This window comes from Pleurodeles waltl, chromosome 2_2 (assembly GCF_031143425.1).
Source record: "Pleurodeles waltl isolate 20211129_DDA chromosome 2_2, aPleWal1.hap1.20221129, whole genome shotgun sequence".
Taxonomy (NCBI): domain Eukaryota; kingdom Metazoa; phylum Chordata; class Amphibia; order Caudata; family Salamandridae; genus Pleurodeles; species Pleurodeles waltl.
Window position 1 is genome coordinate 1139537975 of NC_090439.1, and position 24116 is coordinate 1139562090.

The 24116-nt window shown below is 47.2% G+C and overlaps 2 protein-coding genes across 2 annotated transcripts in view; one reads left to right on the forward strand and one right to left on the reverse strand.

Annotated features, from left to right (window-relative positions):
• MROH1 (maestro heat like repeat family member 1) overlaps nucleotides 1-9354 on the reverse strand; it is a 1237492-nt gene extending 1228138 nt beyond the window's left edge. The window contains exon 1 of the mRNA XM_069221041.1: nucleotides 9261-9354. The gene's annotated coding sequence lies outside the window, so the exon portion shown is untranslated. The remainder of the gene's footprint in view (nucleotides 1-9260) is intronic.
• Nucleotides 9355-9763: 409 nt separating this feature from the next.
• The window catches only part of LOC138282966 (testis-specific serine/threonine-protein kinase 1-like), a 230417-nt gene continuing 216064 nt past the window's right edge, over nucleotides 9764-24116 (forward strand). Inside the window, exon 1 of the mRNA XM_069221044.1 lies at nucleotides 9764-9906. The gene's annotated coding sequence lies outside the window, so the exon portion shown is untranslated. The remainder of the gene's footprint in view (nucleotides 9907-24116) is intronic.

Here is a 24116-nt window from a genome sequence, read left to right on the forward strand (position 1 = left end):
CTGGGAGTCTGTCAATTACGAACTCCACGGTTACATAATGGCTACACTGAAATCTGGTAAGTTTGGTATCAAACTTCTCAGACCAATCAATCCACACCGATGCCAGCGTGGGATTTGTTGAAAGAGGCACAGAGGGCATCTTAGAGACGTCCCCTGTATACCAGTCCAAACACCAGTGTTAGGCTGACCAGTTCCTGCCAGCCTGCCACAACCAGACAGGTTTCTGGCCACATGGGGCGAGTGCCTTTGTTACTCTGTGGCAAGGAACAAAGCTAGCACTGGGTGGAGGTGATTCTCACCTCCCCGTGCAGGAACTGTAACAGCTGGCGGTGAGCCTCAAAGGCTCATGCCTTTTGTTACAGCACCCCAGGGCATCCCAGCTAGTGGAGATGCCTGCCCCTCCGGACACAGCCCCCACTTTTGGCGGCAAGTCTGGAGGACATACTGAGAAAAACAAGGAGGAGTCACCCACCAGTCAGGACAGCCCCTAAGGTGTCCTGAGCTGAGATGATCCCTGCCTTTAGAAATCTTGGTTTGGAGGATTCCCCCAATAGGAATAGGGATGTGCTCCCCTCCCCACAGGGAGGAGGCACAAAGAGGGTGTAGCCACCCTCCAGGACAGTAGCCATTGGCTACTGCCCCCAAGACCTAAACACACCCCTAAGTTGAGTATTTAGGGGCAACCCTGAACCCAGGAAATCAGATTCCTGCAACCTACAACAAGAAGGACTGCTGACCTGAAAGACCCGTAGAGACGATGGAGACGACAACTGACTTGGCCCCAGCCCTATCGGCCTGTCTCCAGACTCAAAGAACCTGCACAGCGACGCATCCAGCGGGACCAGCGACCTCTGAGGACTGACCTGCAACAAAAGGACCAAGAACCTCCCAAGGACAGCGGCTCTGTCCAGAAACAACAATAAAGCAGGTAATTTTAAAGAGACTCCAACTTCCCGCCAGAAGTGCGAGTCTTCACACTCTGCACCAAACGCCCCCGGCACAAGTTCAGGACAACCAACACTGCAGAGGCGCCTCCCAGGCGACTCCAACGATGTGGACACCCGGAGTCGACCTCCCTGCACCCCCACAGCGACACCTGCAGAGAGGATCCAAAGGCTCCCCATAACCGCGAGTGCCTGGTAACAAAAGGAGCCCGATGCCTGGATCAAGCACTGCACCCGCAGCTCCCAGGACCAAGAGGAACCACCTACCAGTGCAGGAGTGACCAGCAGGCAGCCCTCATCCTAGCCCAGTCGTTGGCTGGCCCGAGAAGCCCCCGTGCCCTGCCTGCATCGCCAGAGTGACCCCCTGGTCCCTCCATTGTTTTCTACGGCAAACCTGACACCTACTTTGCACACTGCACACGGCCGCCCCTGTGCTGCTGAAGGTGTGTTTTGTGTGCTTGTGTGTGTCCACCAGTGCTCTACAAAACCCCCCTGGTCTGCTCCCCGAGGACTCAGGTACTTACCTGCTAGCAGACTGAAACCGGAGCACCCCTGTATTCCATGGGCGCCTATGTTGTTTGGGCCCTACTTTGACCTCTGCACCTGGCCGGCCCCGTGTTACTGGTGCTGTGGCTTTGGGGTTGCCTTGAACTCCCAACTGTGGGCTGCCTAAGCCCAGGAGACTGAACTTGTAAGTAATTTACTTACCTGAAAAGCTAACCAATACTTACCTCCCCCAGGAACTGTTGATGTTTGCACTGTGTCCACTTTTAAAATAGCTGTTTGCCATTTTTACCAAAACTGTGTGTACTACTGTTTTAAATTACAGTTCTATACTTACCTGTGTGAAGTACCTTACAATTTATGTACTTACCTAAAATTTGAATCTTTGTGTTCTAAAATAAATAAAGAAAATAATATTTTTCTATATAAAAACCTATTGGCCTGGAGTTAAGTCTGAGTTTGTGTTCTCATTTTTTGCCTATGTGTGCATAACATATGCTTAACACTACCCTCTGATAAGCCTACTGCTCGACCACACTACCACAAAATAGAGCATTAGTATTAACTAATTTTACCATTATCAACCTTTAAGGGGAACCCTTGGACTCTGTGCACACAACCTCTTACTTTGAGATAGTATATACAGAGCCAACTCCCTACAGGCAACAAAAGAAATGAAACAACCACTACTGCTCATCCATGAAGTACCATGGTGCCAGGACCCACAGCCTAATCCCAACTGACTGAAACATGGCATACCACTTATAGTGGAGAGGCTTCCCGCCCCCAGATCATATATAACGTCTCAACAGGTGACCAAATATTACAATTCAAGGCAGCCATATCACCACCAGCGACCCCGTCCGATGGAATCTATGCTTCCCTCCCACAGCGCCGGAGCAGACAGAGAACGGATGTAAGAAGAAAGAAAAGGGGAGAAGAAGTCAGAAACATGGTGTACACAGTACATCTAACACTTACACAATCAAGTCCCAGTGCCAACAACTTCCACCTCCTCTGCATCAGCCGACTCCTTAGATTCCATTGTCACATCCTGACGTGTCAGTGCCATCTTCCCGAATATCGACCCTGGTACAACTCGCCCTCTCCAGGCAACAACTCCAACTGACTGGCTTCCTCCCGAGACCTCCAGTTCGATGTACGGGACCCCCATGCAGTTCCATCATTCTTTCTCCGGGGCCTCGCTTCCCCACGAGGTACCTTGTCCCATATCGCCAGCCACTTCCACACATCTTCTGGAATGTCAAAGAAGTAGGATTTGCCACTGTGAAGGACCTTTAGCAGGCAGAATACAGCAGATATAGCGTACTTCAGCAAGCGTAGCTTGGCCTTGACCTCCAAGAATCCCTGTACTTTGTTGGTGTAATCCGGATATATTGAAATCTTGCGACTGTGAAAGTGAACGGACTTCATTTCACGACTGGCCCGAAGGATGCAATCTCTATCCTTATAGTTGAGTATGCAGGCTATGATGGCCCTCAGGAGTGCCCCGAGCCGAGGGGGAGCAACTAATGCACGGTGTGCTCTTTCAATCAGAAATATTGGAGACAGTCTAACAGGTTTGATCCATAGTATCTCAAATCCAATGTTCCACAAAGGCCTCCGTGGCCGAGCCCTCAGCCCCCTCCGGAAACCCAATAAGCCAGATATTGTTGCAGTGGGACTGTCAGGAATAAGGCTGTGCTCAGTCCAGGTTCCGCCCGAAACTCCGTTGCACGTATTTGCGGTGCTTCACGCGCACCACTGGTCATCCCTTCCTGTTCTAAAGGTGGTCATCAGTACCGTCCTGTGGTAAAGCTCATGTAGCTGCAGGGTCAGGACATTGGCGGACAAGATGCACTTATCAGTGCTATTCTATGAAGGGACTACAATTCCCAGGTTTTTAGAGGGAGCGGCCATCTTAGGGTGTGGCAGGCCAATAAAGCCCAGCCACACCCAAGCACCTTGCTCACTATTTTGAAGATTTCGATGCAGTCAGACTCGTGGGGGTTCCTCTGAAGAAAAGCAGATTTCCTGCATGGCAGATTGACAGCAAGTCAGAGTATCCTTGTTTCCATAGTGAATTCAGATATGACTAGGTCGTACTCGTAGCGGTAAGGTCTTGATGAGCCCAATCTTGAAGGAAGTGGTTACTTCCAAAAGTACAGCGCCTCTCAGCACAATGAGCAAAGCGCTTCAGGTCACACGTGTAAAGCGCCCTTGGCACGATAATCAAAGCGTTGCAGTCCGCATGAGTAAAGCGCCCTTGGCACGACAAAGCGTTTCAGTCCACATGAGTAAAGCAGTCTTGGCACGAAGATGAAACCGCTTTAGTCCACATGAGTAAAAGCGCCCCCTTAGCACAACGAACAAAGCGATTCAAGGTACAAGATTAAAGCGCCCTTGGTACAACAATCAAATCGTTTCAGGCTACATGAGTAAAGCGATCTGGGCACGAGTATCAAAACGCTTCAGGCCACATGAGTAAAGCGCCCCTTGGCATAACGAGCGTAGCTCTTCAGACAAAGCAAGTAAAAGCGCTCTCTGGCATAATGAAAAAGGCGCTTCATGCATGACGATCAAAGCGCTTCATGAACAACAAGCGAGGCACTTATGACAAATGAACAAAAAATGCTTCAAGTTCAAGGAGTTAACTTTCAGGCCTAGGTAGTAAATGTGAAAACGTTTCAGAGATAAGCAAATTATAGTTTCATTGCTTTTTGGGAAACATAATATGTGAGATACATGTTTAAGTCTTTGAGAATTTCTAGGCTTAGATCAAACGTTTATCTTATGAATGCATAATTGTTACATGATTGATATTTAGAGTATGACCATAGTCCAAAGCTCTTGGCATCTCTAGGTTTAGAGGTTGCAGTTTGTTCTTGTTCCATGATTCAAAGAAGGGGCTACGCCCAATTCACAAAGGGTCTCCATCTGATATCACGGAGACGTCTTTATTCAAGAGTCTATTAGTGAGTTATGCTGGTATGAATTAATGTATGCATATTTGTTCTAACCGTTCCTTTTCAGATCTCTCTCCTTGCAGTTCCCTACCCTAATTCCCTTCCCCCCACCTGGGTTCATCATAACTCTGTGCTATAATAGCCTTCTGAGTTGGTGACGCTGGGAGGTGGGCCTTTTGTTCAGCAGCGTGCAGATCCCGAGGAAAGGGCATTGTGACAGGGACCTGCCCTTCGCATCCTCCACTCTGTCCTCGAAGGTCCCAGCTCTGGATGTAACCTCCGCCATCTGTCTTCACAGTGCATCAACCTCCGTCCATAGCTTGGAAATCGAGCGCTCCTTGATTTGCACCCTGTCAGATGCCTTCTGGAGGTCCACCCGGAGGAGACTGACCTCGACTGCCACTGATTCAATCTTCACCTCCAGGGCCTCCCAAGATCCCTGAATCGCTGCCAACTGTTCAGCTCTCGTGGGCTCCACAACAGGGGCATCCATCCCTGCATCAGTCCCGTACCCAGTCAGGCGCGTCTCCCATTGCCCAGACAGGGCAGGGGTGGTGTATAACTCCATAGTATTGCCCTGCAACGGGGCCGGTCGCTTGCTTGTACCCATTAGTGGGGCCCCAATGGGCCAACTGCCAATATTTATTAGCAGGATAAGTCACAGGGGGTGAGAGGCAATCATTGCCCGTCCACTGGTTCCTAGTGACCACCAGGTGTGTTCAGTCACATAGTTTCATCCACTCAGCTCTAGTCTAACAACAAGGTCTCTTCCACCTTTCATGGGGTCTATTGGGGACCCGGGTCCCAGCACACCTTCAGGGCCCAGTGTCCCCTCTCTACTGTCAGTATTGTCACGCCACACGGAGACCCCCCTGATTGAATCCAGTCACCTTCAGTGGCCGCTCCTGGAAGCGTTCCAAACTCCAGGTCCCAAGGACCAGCCCCGCCTCAGCTTAGGGCCCTTGTCAATCTTCAGGCCCCATAGCCAGGGCCCGCCCATATCATGCTCACCTCAGGGGCCCTCGCAGAACCCGGGCAGTTCCAATCTCGGCTATGCCGCTCCAATCCGTTGGCCCCCGAGCTCCAGCAAACACGCAGGCACGTCCACACTCCAGGTCCGATGCACCGGGCAGCGCACTGCACGGGCAGAGGGAGACAAGCTTCTCCCATCTCTGAGATGCTCTTTGCAATCATTAAAGCCAAGTTAGTTAAATTAATAGAAAAACAAGAGTTTACATTTTCTATAGTAAGCAAAAACGTGAGGCTTTATGAACAAGTAACTTGTAAAAAAAATATCTATCAAATGCAAAGCACTGAACAAAAAGGAAAGCTGAAAATGTCAACAGAAGCCCACACTACAATATAATAGACAACTTCTACAAACTCCTAGTAATTCTTTCTCTAGCCATGTTCATTGCAGCTTTCTCTGGTAGTCATAATACAACATTTCTGAGAAACTGAAAATAAACTTCTGTTTCATTGCATTCTTCACTTACTCTTCAGAATGTCAAATAAGCAAACCAAATGAACGCATGCCAGCAAGGGAGCAGAGACAGAATAATCAGGGATGTGGAATTCATATCGCCCGACGCCCGGGACATATTGTTTGGGGTCAAGGGCAACAATTTTTTATGTTTATTTTGTCCTTGGGACAAGTAGGCCCCAACCCCCTGCAGCAGAAACACTTTGGCTGCCAGTTTACAGAGAAGGGAACTGTTTGCAGTTGAGGTAATGTGTCTCCGAATGTTAATGCTGTTTGAACTCATATTTATGGTTCAATAATGAAAAGCCTTTATTATTAGGATGAGCGCTGTAAATTAACATTTTGAAGTCACTGCACTACTGACAGTAGTTCCAGTTAAAAAAAAAAGGGAATAAAAGTGTATACACATTTGAAAAATGTAACAATATGAGGTTAAGTATAAGGCTCCCAGAATGCACTCTGATTAGATGCAAATATTTGCAGAAGCCTGTAAGCAAGAGTGATGATTCTTTGCCTTCAAAATAAAATTTCAGAAATAATTGCAATAGGAAAAAAAAATGTTTCGCTACTATGAAAATGTAAGTGGTATTTCTTTGAAGCATCATTTAGCAAAATGTTTTGATGCATGCTAGTATTTCCAAAAAATATTCCGAATGGTAAATTACTGTAATCATTTTCAACAGGATTATGAGAAGCATGAAATGCAAAGCCAATTGATACAACATTTTTTGTGGGTTTTCGGTTTTGTCAATGCCTGTCTTGTTTTGACATGGCGTTTTGTAGAACTTTATTGTTGTGGGAGCTGCCAGACCCTCACCATTGTAACAAACACTGGCAAAAAGGAAAAAAAAAATGTTGGTCTTAAAAAGCACACATTGCCACCAGTGGCGTAACAAAGGCCCCACAGCCCCCCTTCAGGGTGCCCCTGCTGCACAGCACATGCCCTGAGTGAGTCCGGAGGGTGTACCCTCCATGTTTTTTGCAGGCGTGCCCCCTCTAGTTTCGTTACGCCAAGGACTGCGACAGTAGGTCCTGGCACTTAACAAAAATACTGTGTGGCCAATATGCTTCTTGTGGAAGAGCAGAATGTGATCACTCACTGTAAAGCCAGCCGATAGATCGAGAGAGAAATAGAAGATTAATAATAACAAAATGTGTTTGTTAATGCCAGACCTAATTAGGGACCCAATTCTTAAAGAAAGTCACAAAAGTGCACCCATGATAAATGTCTTTGAATTTTTGGCTTTCATTAATTCACAAGAATTTACAGAAAGAGACCATGAAATCTTACTCCTAGAAAATATTTGTGAACTGTATTTTAGCACGAACAAATGTGTGTGTAGATTGACTCATGTGAAAATCTATTGAACATTTACAAGTTCACTTTGCCTCCAACCACTTTTTTGCCCAACCCTGAAAGAACTACTTCTGCCATTGTCAGAAGCATATTTCCCACCTTTCTCATTATGAGAAAAGATTAGGGAAGAGCTCGTGAAAATCCTTAAAACATGCATGTTAGTAGGTTTGCAGATTCAAAGGCATTCCAGCCCTGGAACCATTGCTTACTGCTTCAGTCAGCCCCAGTATGTAGATCTGCGGAAATGTGACAAAATAAGGAAATTGCTATAGCAGGGAGTGAAATTACAAACATTCAAGCCTTACAATAGTAGTAGCCCTGGCATATTCGGATAGGCTATTATCAGAGCTCTCACGTATTGAGATTGCTGCCATAATTTATTGCCACACTACATGGCACCAAAGGGACTAGTGGATTATTTTTACAGGACAAGTAGATTTAAGAAGCAACCTGTCCCATGGACAAGTAGATATTTTATTAAATTCCACACCCCGGAGTAATCCCCAATGACAATTCTTGATTCAGACTATCAAAGCTTAAAATTACGCAACAGGTTCCCCTTCCACCCCATATCCATGTTGCCTCACCTATGCTCCACCTAGCACTCGATCATATTTTGTTTTCCTCTACCACCAGAAGCAGGTAGGATGAATTGGGGTGATTCACAAAGGTAGGCTAAGACCAGAAAATGAAGCAGGACTGGCTTCAGTGGATTGCTTCAATGATGGAATTCTCCTCCATTTCCCCAGCCACACACTCCCATATTTTTGTCTAATGCTCCAGACCCTGCTGAAGATGTCATCGATAACAATGGACCACTTAGTGAATATGCAAATGTATTCATATTAAGGGCCTCATTGCCGGAACCACTAAGTGGACACCGGAAAACTGAGGCCTGGGGCTGAAAAGTTGATCTCTACGCTCATCTGCCTCCGTGATTATCAGTTTATTTTAATTCTAACAGTAAATACATTTTTACTGCTTGTAAGTCATCCATCAGGTTATTTTTTTATTAAGATTATACTGCGTTGCAAGAACATACAGTATCTACTTAGGTTCTTATTCCACAGGCAACCGAGTGTGCATGACAAGTCACAACTATTTTCAGATCACTATCTCATTCTCTGACCCAGCAATATTTTTTAAAGCTTGCCGTATGTGTCCACCCCATCCTGATTATAGTTCAGTATACTGATCATCTTTCCAGCAAATTATTCTTTATGTTTATTCTTAGCTTTACCCTAACTAGTTTTATTTAAGGAACCCTTTTTCTAAGCCAGTGGTTCTTTACTGTTGGACTTCGGCGGAGTCTTTCTGCAACCCCCACTGAATCATTAATTAAATCTGTGGACTCAATATTGGGTAAATACTGGAAGCCAGGGACCACAACCTAAACATCTGTGATGATGAACTGTAAAACAATAAATAAACATATAAAACCAAGCATTTGTCAAATATAAAACTAAATATTTTACTTATTTCACAAACAAATAATTAAAAACTAAATTTTAATGGGAGGGTTGGAGCGTTTCTAAATTCAATTGAGGACACTCATCGTCCATTCTATATTCTGTCTGAAGTACTTGCACTGCCCCCATTCATCTGACGATGCTCACAATGTATGGCCTCCAGTTTCAAACTCCTTCACGTTTACGTGTACTGATTCTACGTTTTGCTTTTTTTATTTAAATGCACTTAATTAACTTGTTATTTATTTTTCCAAGCAGCCACGACCCCCCCTCATTAGGTGTCACAGAGCCAGGGTTTAAGAACCACTGTGTCCCAGGGCCGCCCTCTGCTGAAAGGCTCTCTTTTCAGGTGCACTTAATGCCTCCCTCAAACCCGCACCCTCTGCTCTTTAAAATACCGCTCCCTCCCGTCTCTCTGCCTCTTCGACTACATGGTCGCTCTCCTCCGTTTGAGCAGTCCCTCCCCTGATTGACACTCTCACATAACTCCCCCCTCCGCCGCCGCCGGACCCGTCCGCCGCCGCCGCCGCCGCTCACCTCGCTCCTCCGCGGGTCACGCGCTCCCGCATCTGCCGCCGCCGCCACCCTTCAAACAGCCGAGCCACTGGCTCGCGAGCCCAGAACACGTCCGGGTCACGTGACGCGCGCCGAGTGACAGCGGCGGAGACTGAGAAAGGACTAACGGCGCGGCGCCGGGGCGCCTGACGGCCATGATTGAAGGACGTCTTTTGTAACTGTTTGGAGAGGCTCGTCAACCGATTTTCTAAAAAATGTTTTTAAAAGTATTTTTATTTGTAAAAGACATACGCATTCTGAAGTAATATTTTATGTACAGTTAATATAAGCTTATATATCTATGCTTCATATAAAGAGACCACAGAAAATAAGAATCTTAAATTCGTTTTTATTATTTTAACACTCACGTGAAATTATCTGTACGCCTGTGTTCTCTCACAGCGGCTGTTTCTTTTCGGAAGGGTCGTATCCCACGTGCTTCCCTAGTTGCACGAGGCCCAGCCCGGAGGGCGGGACAGCCTGTCAGATGACGTCACGTAGGCAGCGCGCGAGCTGCAGGCACCCGAACAGGTTATTATGATGATAAAACCGCACCAATAAATACCAACAAAAACCGGCTCCAACCTTTGCTTCACTATATGCAACTAAGGCTAAACTGGCATCTTGAGTGAGTACTTGCACCTCCCGGCAGGAAGACCGCAACAAGTTGTTTGCCTGCAGCCGGCGCTTGGGATCTGGGGGGGCGTGAAGCGTGGACTGACCATGAAGATGAATGAGCTCCCAGAGACTCCCAGGTGTGCGCGAGCGGGACTTGCCACGCACCGCCACCTCAGGGCTACTAGTTTATACTGTGTATTTCTAGGGATTTATACTCATGGGATGATCTGTTTTGCTCTCTCCCCTTCACTCTCCGTCTCACCTTCCGTTTTCCTGACCTCACCCTCCTTTCTCTTCACTTTACCCAGCTGTTTCTTCACTTCCCCCTCTACTTCCTTTCACCTCACTCTCTTAACATCATTCTACCCTCTCACTCCCTTAATCCACCTGCTTTTATGCTGTCCCCTCTCTTTCTCTACTTCATCCTCCTATTTCTCTCACCTCACCCTCCTCTCTTTCTGCCTTATCCAGTTTTCTCTTCCTCCTTACCTCGCCATCCTCTCACTGTGCGTCAACTTACTTTTGCTCCACTTCACCCTTATATTTCCACTTCATTCTTCTCTCTCTCCATCTCTCCCTTCTCTCTCTTCCTCCCCTACTTCTCTGTCCCTCACCCTCCTCTCGCCCTTGCTCACCCACCTCTATTTTTCCAATTCACCCTCCTTCTCCCCTTCAACATCCTCCTTTTTAGGTTTGAGCCTGCATCGCATGCGCTTGCGAGACGCTTTAGTAGCTACACAAGGGCTCGGAGCCCCTTCCATGTTACATCAGTGTCTTTCATTGGTCCATGGGCTTGCCTTTCAAAATCTGCTTGCTTTTATTAGTGGAAGGCACGCATACGTTATTCCTTTTCCAGTGGTTAGCCCTCCTCGAGCGCAGCGACCAAGTACTGAAAACATGGGAGGCTCGCTGTTTCCCATCAGGTTTGTGGACTACTTTTTATCTTTTTTTCACAGCGCAATCTCACTTGGCAGAAGTCTAGCGCTTTGCATGACATCAACCCTGTTACATAGATTTTTTTTTTTTTTTAAATCTGTTTAATCATTATGCACACACAACAGTACATTTTGCTATTAATAATTTTGCGATCTGTTTACGCACATTTATAAGCTTGTACAGCGCAATTACGCAATGAAGTGCTGAAATATAACTTGAAACTGTAGAACAAGTGGTTAAAGTCACAACTGAATACAGAATAATAAATGCTGGTATCACACATGGTGCTGGCTACACCAATTGGAGGGTGGGGAAGAGAAAGATACAACTGCTGTGTATGGGAGCCATGAGGCCATAGCTGAGGTATGAATTGTGGGGCAGAAAGGGGGCGCATAGCCAATAAAATAGTGAGCAAGGCTAGGCATGGGTTACATAAGAGCATAGCCGTAAGAGAAGCACCCTGAAACGTTGCGTTGTTACATTAAGGAGAGAGGTGGAGAAGTGAGTGATGGGGGGTAACTGGGAGTATCATGGTATAGATATTTAGCAAAGAGATAATACATATACAGTTGCTAGTTTAGGGGGGGGTATGTGTCCTCCCTAGCTTCTATTGCTACCACAAAAGTATCCCAGACTAGGCACCATCTTGTAGTAGGCCTTTATGTTGTAATAAGTGTAATGTCTGAGCTTCGGCTTGTGAGCGACTATGTAAGTCGCGGAGCCAGGCAGAATGGGAGGGACCGTGTGGGGCCTTCCAGTGCGTAGCAATTAGGCGCTTGAAGACAACAAATGCTAGATCGATAAATCTGTGTAGATGTTTATCGCCTTTGGCTCGGTGTCGTATGCCAAGTAGGCAAGAGTCTGGGGTGGGTAACAGAGTGTGGGACAAAATGTCTGCTGTGACGTCCGTAATGCGGTGCCAGGCCGAGTTTATTGAGTGGCAGCTCCAGACCATGTGGTAAAAGTCTGCTGCTGGAGTAGCGCATCTGGGACATACCGGGTTTGTGTTCGGGTATATTCTTTGGATGCAGGCCGGGGATAGGTATGAGTGGTGAACATAATTGAATTGGGTGTAACGCAATCTGGGATTGCGGGTTATTGACTTGATCGTTGTGAGAGCCCCGACCCAAGTTTTTTGTGGTAGTGGTGAAGGGAGGATGGAGTCCCAGCGTGCTTTAGCAAGCGGCAGGGCAGAGCAGACTTCCGCTAGCAGCACTTTATATAGTTTAGTTATGATGCCTTTTGTGCTTCCTATGGTAAGGATAGTGGTAAGTAATTGGGACTCGGGTGGCTCGTTGCCAGAACCCCATATGTTATTGAGTAGCCGTTTAGCGGCGCTTTATGTCAAAAAGGCTCCAGTGTGCATAACCCCAGCGGCCACTAGTTCTGCAAAGGTGCGCATTGTGGAGCTAGAGTAGTAATCGCCCACATTCAGTGTACTTCTGTCGCATGTATCGTGGTGTAATGAGAGTGTTTGGGTGCCTGGCAGTTGAAACAGCGGTAACAGAGGGGAGTAAGGAGGTGAAGGAGTCTTACTTTGAACATATCTACGCCAGCAGAATCTGGCTGCTTCCAACAATATGGGTTTTGACGATAGGCGGTTAGGGCCGGATAAAAGTGAGGACAGTATCGTTTGCGGGGCTGTATATGCCTGCAGCATTATGCATTCAGGAGGAGGAGTTTTTGGTTATTGCTACCCGACTCTTGGGGGAGAGGGGAAGTGAGCTCCAGAATGACAATGAGCTGCGCGTGGAGCTGAGTGCCCTGTCAATGTTGCCCTCTTTCAGATTGGCAATGGAGTGGTAAATTTGTATCCCGAGGTATTTAAAGGTAGTGTGTGACCATGGCAGTTGATATTGCGGTAGTATCATGTGAAGGTCGATTGGTATGGGGGTGAGAGGGAAAATACTTGACTTGGACCAGTTGACACGTAGATCAGAGGCGAGTGCGAAGTAGTCCAGTATTAGCAACACCCCTGCCATGGAGGTGGAGTGATTACGCAGGTATATCAGGGCATCATCTGTGTATAAGAATATAATATGATGTGTATTCGATTCAGTGATGCCCCATATGTGTGCGTAGCTACGTAGCTTAATTGCTAATGGTTCCATGGCTAATGCGAATAATAAAGGGGATAATGGACAGCTTTGTCTGGTACCTCTGCCTATGGGGAATGCTTCGGAGATAGCTCATCCATTTTTGACTCGAGCTGTGGGTTTGGAGTAGAGCGTTTTGATCCATCTAATGAAACCGGGGCCGAATCCAAACGCATTGAGTGTGCGTATAAGATAGTCCCAGCTCAACGTATCAAACGCTTTTTCAATGTCTAGGGAGAGGGTCACCGCTTGTGATTCTGTGTTGCTGTGCATTATGTGGATCAGTCTTCTAATATTTAAAAAGGTGCTTCTCCCTGGAATAAAGCCTGACTGATCAGAGTGTATTAAGCTTGGTAGGTAGGGGAGTAGCCTATTTGCCAATATTTTGCCAAGTAGTTTGCAGTCTGTGTTTAGTAGAGAGAGCGGCCTGTATGATTTAACGTCGAGAGGGTCACGGCCCGCCTTTGGAAGGACGACTATCAGAGCTTCGCGTATGGAGTCTGGCAATTGTCATTTATTGCGCACTTCGTTGAATACCTCTATGAGTGGTTGTAGGAGGTGAGTAGCATGGGAGTTAAAATACTCTACCTGTAGGCCATCTGAACCAGGGGTTTTGCTGCGTGCCATTTGTGACAGAGTTAAGCGCAGTTCTTCTATAGTAATGGGACCGTCTAATGTGCCTGCATTGTCAATAATGTGTTGGTTTTGGGAAACAAGTGATAATATGTCAACTAATTGCTGCTCCGATGGGGGGGAAGGAGGCGTATATAGGGCACGATAGTATGTAGAGAAGGCTTTGTTGATTCCTACTTGGGTGTTGATAATGTCGTCGGAGTTCAAACGTATCGCACCAATGGGCGAGGGTTGGCGAGTCAGCCACGCTAACAGTCTACCTGATCTATCCCCCTCAGCGTGTTGTCGTGTCATGTAATGTCTGTAATCATGCTTACATAGTCTGGTGTCTACTTCTCTATGGGCAGCTCTAAGCGACTTCAGTGCTGCCAGTGTGGACTCGTTTCTGGAAACCTCAACCTCTGCTTTGCGGAGTTTAACCTCCAGAGCTTGTAGTTCTTTGGTGAGTGTCCTTCTTACCCCCACTGTGGCTGCAAGGCAGTGTCCGCGTATTACCGCTTTGTGGGCATCCCACTCTATAGCACAAGATGAGGTTGTATTTTTATTCAGTGAGAAATAATCTGCCAGTCTCTTGGACAATTCTGCGTGGAAGGGGGGTCTAAAAGAGCTTCTGTCTGTAATCGTCATGTTGGTATGCGAGTGTGTGTGCGGCCCCAGGCCATTATTGCGCAGAGCGGGTTATGATCTGATATGGTGCGTGCCAGGTACTCGGTTGTGCACACTTTCTGTATTACGGCTGCGGATACGAAAATCATGTCTATTCTGGTATGTAACTTGTGCACAGAAGAATAATAAGAATATTCACGGTGGGTGGGATGACGACCCTCGAGATGTCTTTTAAACCATTATTGGAGGCCCAGTTTGCTGGTGCTTGTGAGGCACGATTGGATGGAGCCGTGACGAGTGGGGGAAATGAGCGATCCATTTGAGTATCTAGGACGCTGTTAAAGTCGCCTCCCCATATGCACTCTAATGTGGGGTCACTAAGATTACCAGTGGTGAGCATACTCAGGAAGTCACGTTGATTTGAATTTGGGGAGTATAGCGCTACTAGCGCTGAGGGGGACCCGTCAAGGACGCCTTCTAGTATCAGGTATCTACCGTTTGGGTCGCATTGTGTACAAGATGTGATGAGTGGGACCCCAGGAGCAATCCAAATCACCACCCCTCGAGCAAAAGACGAGGAAGTGGTGCCGTGCAATTGTCCTTTCAATTTTAAGCGTGTGCTTTCCAACGTGGATTTAGAGAGGTGTGTCTCTTGTAGTAGGGCTATGTGTACCTGATGTATCTTAAGAAATGTATGAATCCTTTGCCGCTTACGCGGTGTTGCCATACCCTTGATATTCCATGTGAGTATCTTATATTTCAAGATAACTTGTTGAGTTTGAGAGGTCATGAGGCAATTTTGGATTTAGCAAAACCGGAGAGATGTGTGTCCCCCGTCCCCATTGTGGAAGTATTGTATCGGTTACCCTCCAAGGCTAGCCAGTTAATGTCCTTAGTGTTGTTAAGTTTAAACCTATTGATAAGGTAAATGTGACATGCGCAATTGTGAGTGTGTTTACAATTAAATAGCGTGTGACAAAACCAACAAAAAAAAATGCACCCAAAAACAGTGTATAACATCAACTGAAATAATGAAGAGCCGAAAGAAATTCCAGCGATTGCCAGCTTGGGAGAACAGTCCATATGGAGCAGGGGGGTGTCGAAGGACGTTAGTTCAAAGTCATGGGATTACCCTGCCCAAATTACTCTCAGTGCTGGGTCAGCCGCCCAGGACCGCAAGGGGGCAGCGTGTTGCAGCAAGGGACCAGTGGTGCCGCCAGGCCATTTCTGATCAGCTGGGGGAGGCAGGCCATGTTATTGTATATGAGGAGCGGAAGTAGGTGGTGCTTAGTTGTCTTAGCAAATATCATCTGCTGTGCGCGGCGTGAGGGTAGGTCCCCGTGCAGATTCTGCCAAATCGGAGTTTACGTCATGATCTGGTTCCCCGTCAGTTTGAGTGGACAGGGCTGTTGGCGACGTGTTAATAAATCTAGATGTAGCTTGCAGGAGAAGGGAGCGTTCAGTTTGTGACTGTTCAGGTGAGGGTTTACTGCCTTGTTTTTTGCCTTGCCTGCGCCTAGTCTTGGGAGAGGACCAATTTTCACCCGGAGTGCTTGTGTCTATCGGGTCGGCAAGGCCTTTGGCGTGCAGCCAGGTCCAGGCGTCTTCTGGTGTAGTGAAGAAAAGTACCCGTGTGTCATCTTGTACACGGAGTCTGGCTGGGAACAGCAACGCATACTTGATGTTGTGTTTGCAAAGGCATTCTTTAACACAATAAAAAGAACTCCGCTTCCTCTGAACTTCTGCTGTAAAGTCTGGGTAAGCTGTGATTTCTGCGTTTTCAAAGTGTAACGGGCCCGATTTGCGGAAAAACTGTAGGATGAGGTCTCTATCTCGGTAATTAAGGAGTCTTGCTATCAACGGGCGAGGCTGCACACCAGGTTGGGGGGGGGGTCTGCCAGGGACCCTGTGGGCACGCTCAGCGGAGAAAAGCTTCGGGATATTGTCTTTAAGAATTGTTTCCGTGAGCCATTGTTCTACAAATAATTCTGTGCTGGGGCCTTCGACACGCTCAGGGAACCCAACCAAGCGAATGTTGTTGCGACGGGACCTTCCCTCTGCATCTTCAGCTCTACGTTTTAAGAAGTCCACCTCAGTTGTTAAATGAGACAATTGCGATTGGAGATCTTTCACAGACCGGGGGAGGGATACGGAGTTCTTTTCCAGTTCAGACACCCTGTCAGCCAGTGCGTGTTGGTCGGTTCGCAGTATGTTGACATCTTCTGTCACCGAGCCTATTTTGGCTTCCAGGGTGGACTTGGTGTCTAGGATGGCTTGCAATATCTTTTCAAACTGTGACGTGTTTGATTGTAAGGTAAGTTCCATCTTCTGCAAAGCCAGTTGCATGGTGACGTGGGCCTCAGAGGAGGGGAGGGTGCCGGAGTCCATTCTACCCGGAGGTGCACGTGGGGTTTTTGGCTTGACCATTTGACGAGTGCGGTTCCAGGTGGTCACTAACGGAGTAGGACCGGCTGGAGACGATGCGGGCAGGGTGGACAGACAAGTAAGCTGCGGCGTTGTGAGGTCCCGGTTCCAGAGGGCTATGGGTAACTATTGAAGGCCAGAATCGACATGTTCGAGTCAGTTGAGTGTTGCACGAAGTTTGGGAGATGCCACAACCGCTTCCGGGCCAAGTGTACAGGTTCGTGGTAGTAAAGCGATCAGGCTAGTTCCTGGTGGTTAGCAGAATTCTTTAGCGCTGCGCCATATGCCTGCCATGCCTCCAGATTCCTGATAGCAGAGGGGCCAAGCGTGTTATACTCCTATGTCCACACAAAGCTGCGAAGCCCAGTAACCATGCAGGGGTGTCAGAGCAGCAGAGATGTGGGAAGTGTCGTATACGGCCGAGTCAGGAGGCACACCTCAGCTTAGTTCAGCATGGGCACTGAGGCCAGACAAAGCGTTAGTAGGCCAATGAAGGATGATGGGTAATGGCCTAGTATATTGGCGGTTGCTTGCGCGGCTTGGAGGTGGTTGCGCTGATGGGGAATTATATGTAGGGCCTGGAGGGTCAGGGGCGGTACCTCGTGTGCCTCGTTAGCGCCTCAAGCTGCTCCGTTTAAATTGATCTGGGGGGAGGTGGTCATCTCATTCGCGCTCCGCGACTCGATTAATGTCGCCGAAAGGCTCACCTTTCTCTTCCTTTCTCCTCACCTTCCTTCTACCCTCCTGTCTTCCTCCTTCACACCTTTTTCTTCTCTTTTCCTATGGTGAAGCTAAGACGAGTTCCAGGTGAGGCCCCAGGCCTGTGGTTTCGTTGGTAGCAACTGAGGCCCAGCTACCAGGCTGCACGTTGTCCTCGAGGCCTCTGCTCTGAGAGGCCTCATCCGGGCAGGCCTCAGCCTCCCTGAGCCTCGGGGCACAAAAGGGCGTCGGACGCACCCCCTCCCAGTGAGCGGGGGAGCCGGGGACACCAGCATCAGCGACCTCGCACAGAGGTCAGTGAGAGTATGAGCCCGCTTCAGTAGGCATCGGCAGGCGGGGCGCGGCACCATGGCGGGCCAGCCTCGCAACGGCGCCGCTGCCCCGGAAGGCAAGGAGAAGCAGAGCGCTGCTAACAGGATATTTGAAAGGGCCAGGGATCAGAGCTGCAGTTTATGCTGCCGCTCCAGTCACCATGTTGGCCACGCCCCCGGCCCTGTTACATAGTTAATTGCACTTTTGCCAGTTACGTACATAATTGCACTTTTGCCGATAGGTTTCACTCCGATTGAACTGTAGCGGCGCAATCGTGCAGTTTTTTCCATTAAAAAAAAAAATTGGTTGTGTTTTTAACGTGGATGTGTTTACCTGCGCTGCTCATGCTCTTCTCATCTGTTCTGGGAAGGCATGCAGCCTCGATGGGGGACTCAAACCCGGAATTTCATTCCTTCATTCCTGAGCATAGAAACTCACTAATTGTTTCTTCTGCTGGCCTTTGAAGGCGCTCCCCAGTTAGCTGGTTTGGTCCCGGGCTTGAATATCCGCAGACATTCCTCCCCTTTTAGCTCTGGGGTTCTTTGTTCCTGCTAGAGGCCGGTCAGTTGGTGGGCAGGAAGCGGCAGAGGCTCTTCAGTCGAGTCCCTCTCAGTGAGCAGATGTCTTTAAACAACTCTCTGAATACTTCCCAACCACCTACTCACTTCTGAATGCAGATGGCAATAATGACTCCAAAATTCCTCAGAAAATAAAGGAATTCAGTGAAGTTTTGGTTCATAGGGATTCATGTTCATTGTTTGGCAAAAAAAAGCCAAACGTTCCTTTGTGTGCGTTTATATACATAATGTTTAAACAGAGAATGGCATAGCTGCCCGGCTCCATCCAATGCAGAGCCTTTGTCATCCTAACATATGCTAACATCTCATACATGTTTAGGTTGAGCATAGCAGCGCACATGCGCTGCTTTTCCGACCTGTTGGTATGTATCCGGGCTTTTCACAACGACCACCTCACGCCTATCACTATCCCTCGTTCGTGGTCTTGCCCTTCAAAAATCCTTTGATGACATTAAAAATGGTTTACGTTTGTCCCTCCTTGGGGAGGTTTTGTTACCGCCTTGACTATCATCCATGTTACATGGCCAATTGCATTTTTGCCGATAAGTTTTGACTGTGAGCGAACTATTTTCCCTTTTGTTTCACTCCTTATTGCTGATGCTTATGGCGGCCTTGGCACTGTGAATCGGCTCGCTTAGGTGAAACTGTTTTACTTTAGATTTTCAAGTTAAGTGACAGGAAAAGTCCGGTTAGCAGTTTACAAACCTAATAGCTCAAACTCAAACAAATGCGAGACCCATTACATTGCAAATGCTTGTTTCTTAGTGTCCTCCCTCCTACATCAGCCTCATCCCTGTTCCCCTTCCGTCTCTCCACTTAACCTTCCCCTCGCTCCACCTCACTCATGTTTCTTTTAATCAGTTTATGTCCCGAGGAGTAATAGCAGCACTCTACTCAGGGCCACTGGTATTATGCAACACGGAAGGACCAAATTATGCAGCAGGGTTGACTACATTACTAAATTCTGCGGCTGCAGGGTATTCCACATAATTATAGAATTTGTCACATAATCCATAATTTGCAGATTTTATAAAAAATATTCCTAGCTAAAACAAGTCAAAAGTTACAAAAAACACAGTGACACATATTGCTGCACAATGAAAGGCTTTCGCAAAGGTTGATTGATCATCTTTCAGTTACCTATCACTGTATTTTCGTGTTAAGCTGGTTCTAACGAGGTATAACCTTTGCCAAGGCAGTGTTAAAGAATAGAAATGCAAAAATAATGAAGTAATAGTATCACAAAATGTGTCGCAATACATACCGTTTTTTTGTTTTTTCTTGCCACAATTTTTAGTGAATCCTGCAGCCTAATTTGGTTTTCTCCAACTGCATAATTCCAGTGTCCCCGGCCATAAGAAAGGAATAGTGTCACATCAGAAATAAAATAAGCCACTGCTAAGATATACATCCCGATTGGATGGACATTTTGAACTACTTTTCTTGAAATAGCAAATTCCTACACACTGTTTTTACCATAAAACTGTTTTCAACTCTTAATTACTGTGTCATGGGAGGTTGCGGTCTCCATATAGTGTGCTGTCTCAGGTATACCTTCTATGTGCACTTGCATAGTAATAGCAACTATCCCCTCTGGCCTCACTCCTGCCCCCAGGCAACAACAGTAGCACTAGTCTTTGGTATTATACCTGAAAGCTTCACATTTTGGTTTTGATAGGGAGGCTGCAGTACTGTGTTATTTTTTGTATTAAGCAAAAAACCAAAGGGTTGTTTTCTACTTGTAAATGGTCCTTGGGTGAGCCATTGAGGAGCTATTTTGTGAGGGCCGGGCCCCTCCTCACCCCCCCCCCCCCCGAACCAGGCCTGTGTGACACATGTTGTGGCCTTTGAATGCTTTATGTTTGATATTATGAGTCCCGCCCTGAATGATGTTGTGCTGGACCTCTGTGTTCTTATAAATGCTGAGCTAGCCAGAAATAAAATCCTGTGGCGCCAATGTGAACACAAGTTCTTCATCTTCTACGTTGACATGCAGGGAGCTAACATCAGAATGACCCTCAAAGGTAAATAATGGCACACTCATAGTTATCAAGTATTCAGACTGCATATGCATGATATTACCATCAGAGGCCTAGCTTGGTCAGTAAAATTTGTCTGTGTGTGGGGGGGGGGGGGCTTCAAATTTTGCGACACTCAGGCTGGCATTTAATGTTTAAATACATTATATGACAAGCAAGTTGCATGGGAGGGGCATGAGGCCAAGTGGAAAGAGTGCGTATTGGTAGGGTACTCAGTGGGGGGGAAACAATATTTTGTAAAATTACCAATATTTTTGATGACTTTAAAAATTGAGAGGGAGAGTGTGTGTGCCTTTTTGTCTGAATGTATGTAAAGATTCCTGGTGAAATTCGGCATACAGCTCATCGTATCCCACGGAAAGCATCCATGCCCAACTATTTATCACAAGATTCATTTATTGGGGGGAGTGTAGAAACCCCCCCCCCCACACACACACACCCTGAAGCAACGCCCCTAATTGCCATTGTTTACATGTGCTTATGAGTGACATTCCATGCCTTCTGTGTGACACTGAATGAAAAAAAGAAACAGAAACATCCTTGTAATAGGAAACATATCAGAAAGCATGCCAGTTAAGTGCCATTTTGTTTTTGTTAATTTTTTCTTGCTTGCACCTAGGCACTGCTTGCTCTCTGGCAGCACATTGTTTTGAATTTAAAAAAATTACTTGCGACTGCAGAAAGGAGACACACCCGGCAGCTTGGTGAAACAGTGCCCACTGTAGGTGTAACTATGATAACAGCCAACCTTTCCTCGACCCTTTATTATCTATGCGAGCGGCGGGCATGTATAGCAGTTGCGCTGATTAATAAGTAACGATTCCACTGGGTGGCTACAGACGAATGATTGTGGCTGAGCTCTGTGGATCTTTCACAATTGCTTAACAAAAGGTCCCGGTGCGGGAGTGATTGCTCATTTGCGTTAGTCTGCCCTGTGATGCATACCAGACTTGGGTGGATGCGCTGAGGCCGGGTTAGGTCTCCCCTCTTTCTTGAACACTCTTCGTTTTCTCTCACCTCCACTCACTTTTTCTGGCTCTATCTCCCATTCGCCTTTCCAACACTCTGCTCTCTGTCCACTTTCCTAGGACTTTAAGTGGGCCGGGGCCTGCCGATGCTCAGCACCACCAGTTCTAAAAGCAGGTGCTGATACAGGTCCCTATCAGGTCCTCCATTTTTTCCCTCACACTCATGGTGAAAAATAATCTTAACTCCTCAGCAGTTCCACCTTGCGCTGATTTTGATGTAACTTCAAAGAGACTTGTTACAGTTCTTTTACAGTCTCATCATTTCAGGAATGAAACATTTTAAATGTCATATACAACAACATAATTGTTGTTGTTTATTTATCTTATCCAACTAATAACCATTGACAAAGCCAATAGTCCTGGCTTGTTGTAGGTCTGATGTTACGTGTAATAAATATCTTAATGCAACGACAGAAGCAGCAAAATACCAGTCGACGGCACACGACAATGCTAAGCACACCTTTATGGCTTATGTGTTTTTGACCCACCCTTTCCACTCTGCTTCCAACTTGTCGCGCTGCCCTGCCTGGCCACTTTTCCTCCTTTGTGCTTCTTCTTCCCCCTCTAGTCTTCTTCCACCAGCCTCCTCTCATCCACTTTCCCTCATGGATTCCTTTCTCTTGCGATTTTCCCATTTTCTGCATTCAACTCCTAACTTTCACTTCTCTCTGTTGCCCCTCCTTCCTTCCTTTCATTCCCTTCTCCGTTGCTTTACACTGTCTCCCGTTTTTAGCGTCGAGGGCGCAAGCGCTCTGGCCTGTTGTCATTTTTCTGTGGGCTTTTAACCACGCCCACTCTTGCTATTAATTTTTTGTTGTACTTGTCTTAATTGGGCATTTTTACAAATGTTCCTTCTTTGTGTGCTTAGTTCCGTCCCAGGCGATTTCACTCAGTGAACATTTTTGTTGGCCATCACATTACGTCACGCTTCCTCCTGCTACAGTGTGTGATGGCCCCTCCTCCGGTTTCCGTTTGCCTTTCATCCCAGTCGCGATCCTTTCTAGACAGTCACTCAGATAGCCAATAACTCTCACACTCATGGCGGCCGTGGCGCTTTGAATTGACTTGCTTATGTCAACTGTTTTACTTTTCATTTTATGTGGCAAGAAAAGTCCAGTTAGGAATTTACAACGCTACTAGCTCTAACTTGAGCAAACGCGAGACCCACTGCATTGCAAATGTTTGTTCTTTCCTTATTCCTCCCTCCCACTTCTCCTTCTTCTCTTCCTCACACTTTTATGCCACTTGGCAGCAATGAAGGTGTGTGCTAACAGTGCTCACTGTCATCAAGGGTATGAAGAGTACATTAGTTCATGCATCACATTCACAGCAACACCCTGCTGAAGGTGGTGATTTTGGTGGTAGTCTGTTGCTGGTATGGTGGGGCCATTTCTTGTATCTTGGGAGTTTTTTGCAGTAGTGGTGATAATAGCGCAATACTATTATGTAGTGGTGGTGGTGATTATTATGGCTATGCAAATCGGTTGGCAGTGTGTGGTGCCAGTCCTGCTAGTAAGCTAGTAAGCAAAGAAGTTCTGATTGATGGTAGTATGGTTCTGGAAAGCAACAGCAAGATAGTGTGCTGAAGGTTGTGTGGTGACAAAGCAGTAGTTTGAAAGTTTCAACTACAGCTTTATTTAAAAAATTGCCGACAATTAGTGCAGTGATGTGGGGTATTAGTCTGTTACTCTACGGTGGTAGTGCCTTGACCTAGTGGACCGTGCTTTGCTAGGAATACTGGTGCATTGTTGAAGGGTGTTAGTGCAGCTGTGAAGTGGGATTAAGGTAACCTGGTATGAGCGTGATTTCCTGATTTTGATTTTGGAGTACACAGGTGGTATTACAGTGAAGAAATTGGGCAAGAGATGGTTTGGAGTGTTAGTGCTATGATGGCGTGTGTATGAAATTGGGATATTAGTTGAGGATGGTAAATACCCACTTCAGGTAATAACCAGAATTTGGGGCGTGGCCTGGCACTGTACCAAGATGAATTTAGCTCCATCAGCTGGAACAATCATGCTGCTGTAAATCCCCTCTGCCACTTGTTAACCGGTGGCAACGGGATATGTGCAGCATGTCAGCATCCCTGTTTGCAGCGGAGGTGGCTGATGCCCGTCGCGGCACCTAGCGGGCAAACACCGTAGAAGGGCCACTCTTCGCTGCGGTTCCAGGCCCCTGAGGTGAGGTGCTCCTCTTCGCCTTCACCTGCAGGGATGAGGTGCAGTGTGATGGAGGACGAAGACCACCCAGACTGCTATTGGTGACTGCCAGGAGCGCTGGGCGAGCAGGGGACGGCTGGTGCCACCTGTCACCAGCCACATGAACTTGAGGCCTGGCCGCGGCCTACACGTGCAATGTCCAAGTCTGGGGAGGAAGGCCTCTGAAATCATCAGCTGCTGAAAACCTGCCAGGACTACTACAGGCGTGAGGGGCTGCCTTGCCTGCCATTTCTACTCTCCTCCAGCTCAGTGGTGAGCTTTTATATGGATTGTATCTCTTAATGCATGTTGTAAGGGCCCCACCATAGTGCATAGAGCACAGTGCTTATATCAGGGCCTGCTATATTAATGCTGGTATTGAACCACACTGCCCGCCTCTGTCTGTATCCCCTCCGTGCTTGTATTGTGTCCTGGCTGGAGGGGTGAAGCTTAACTATCCTGCTACTGTGCACTGCTTACTGGCTTTTGGGTCCACCCTGTTGCTTCACCTCTATTGCTGTGGACATATCAACAGCCTGGCAATTTCTTGCTGAATCATGGGTGTAGGAAGTTGGCTCTATATATACTATCTCAAAGTGAGAGATCGTGTGCACAGAGTCCAAGGGTTCCCCTTAGAGGTTGATAATGGC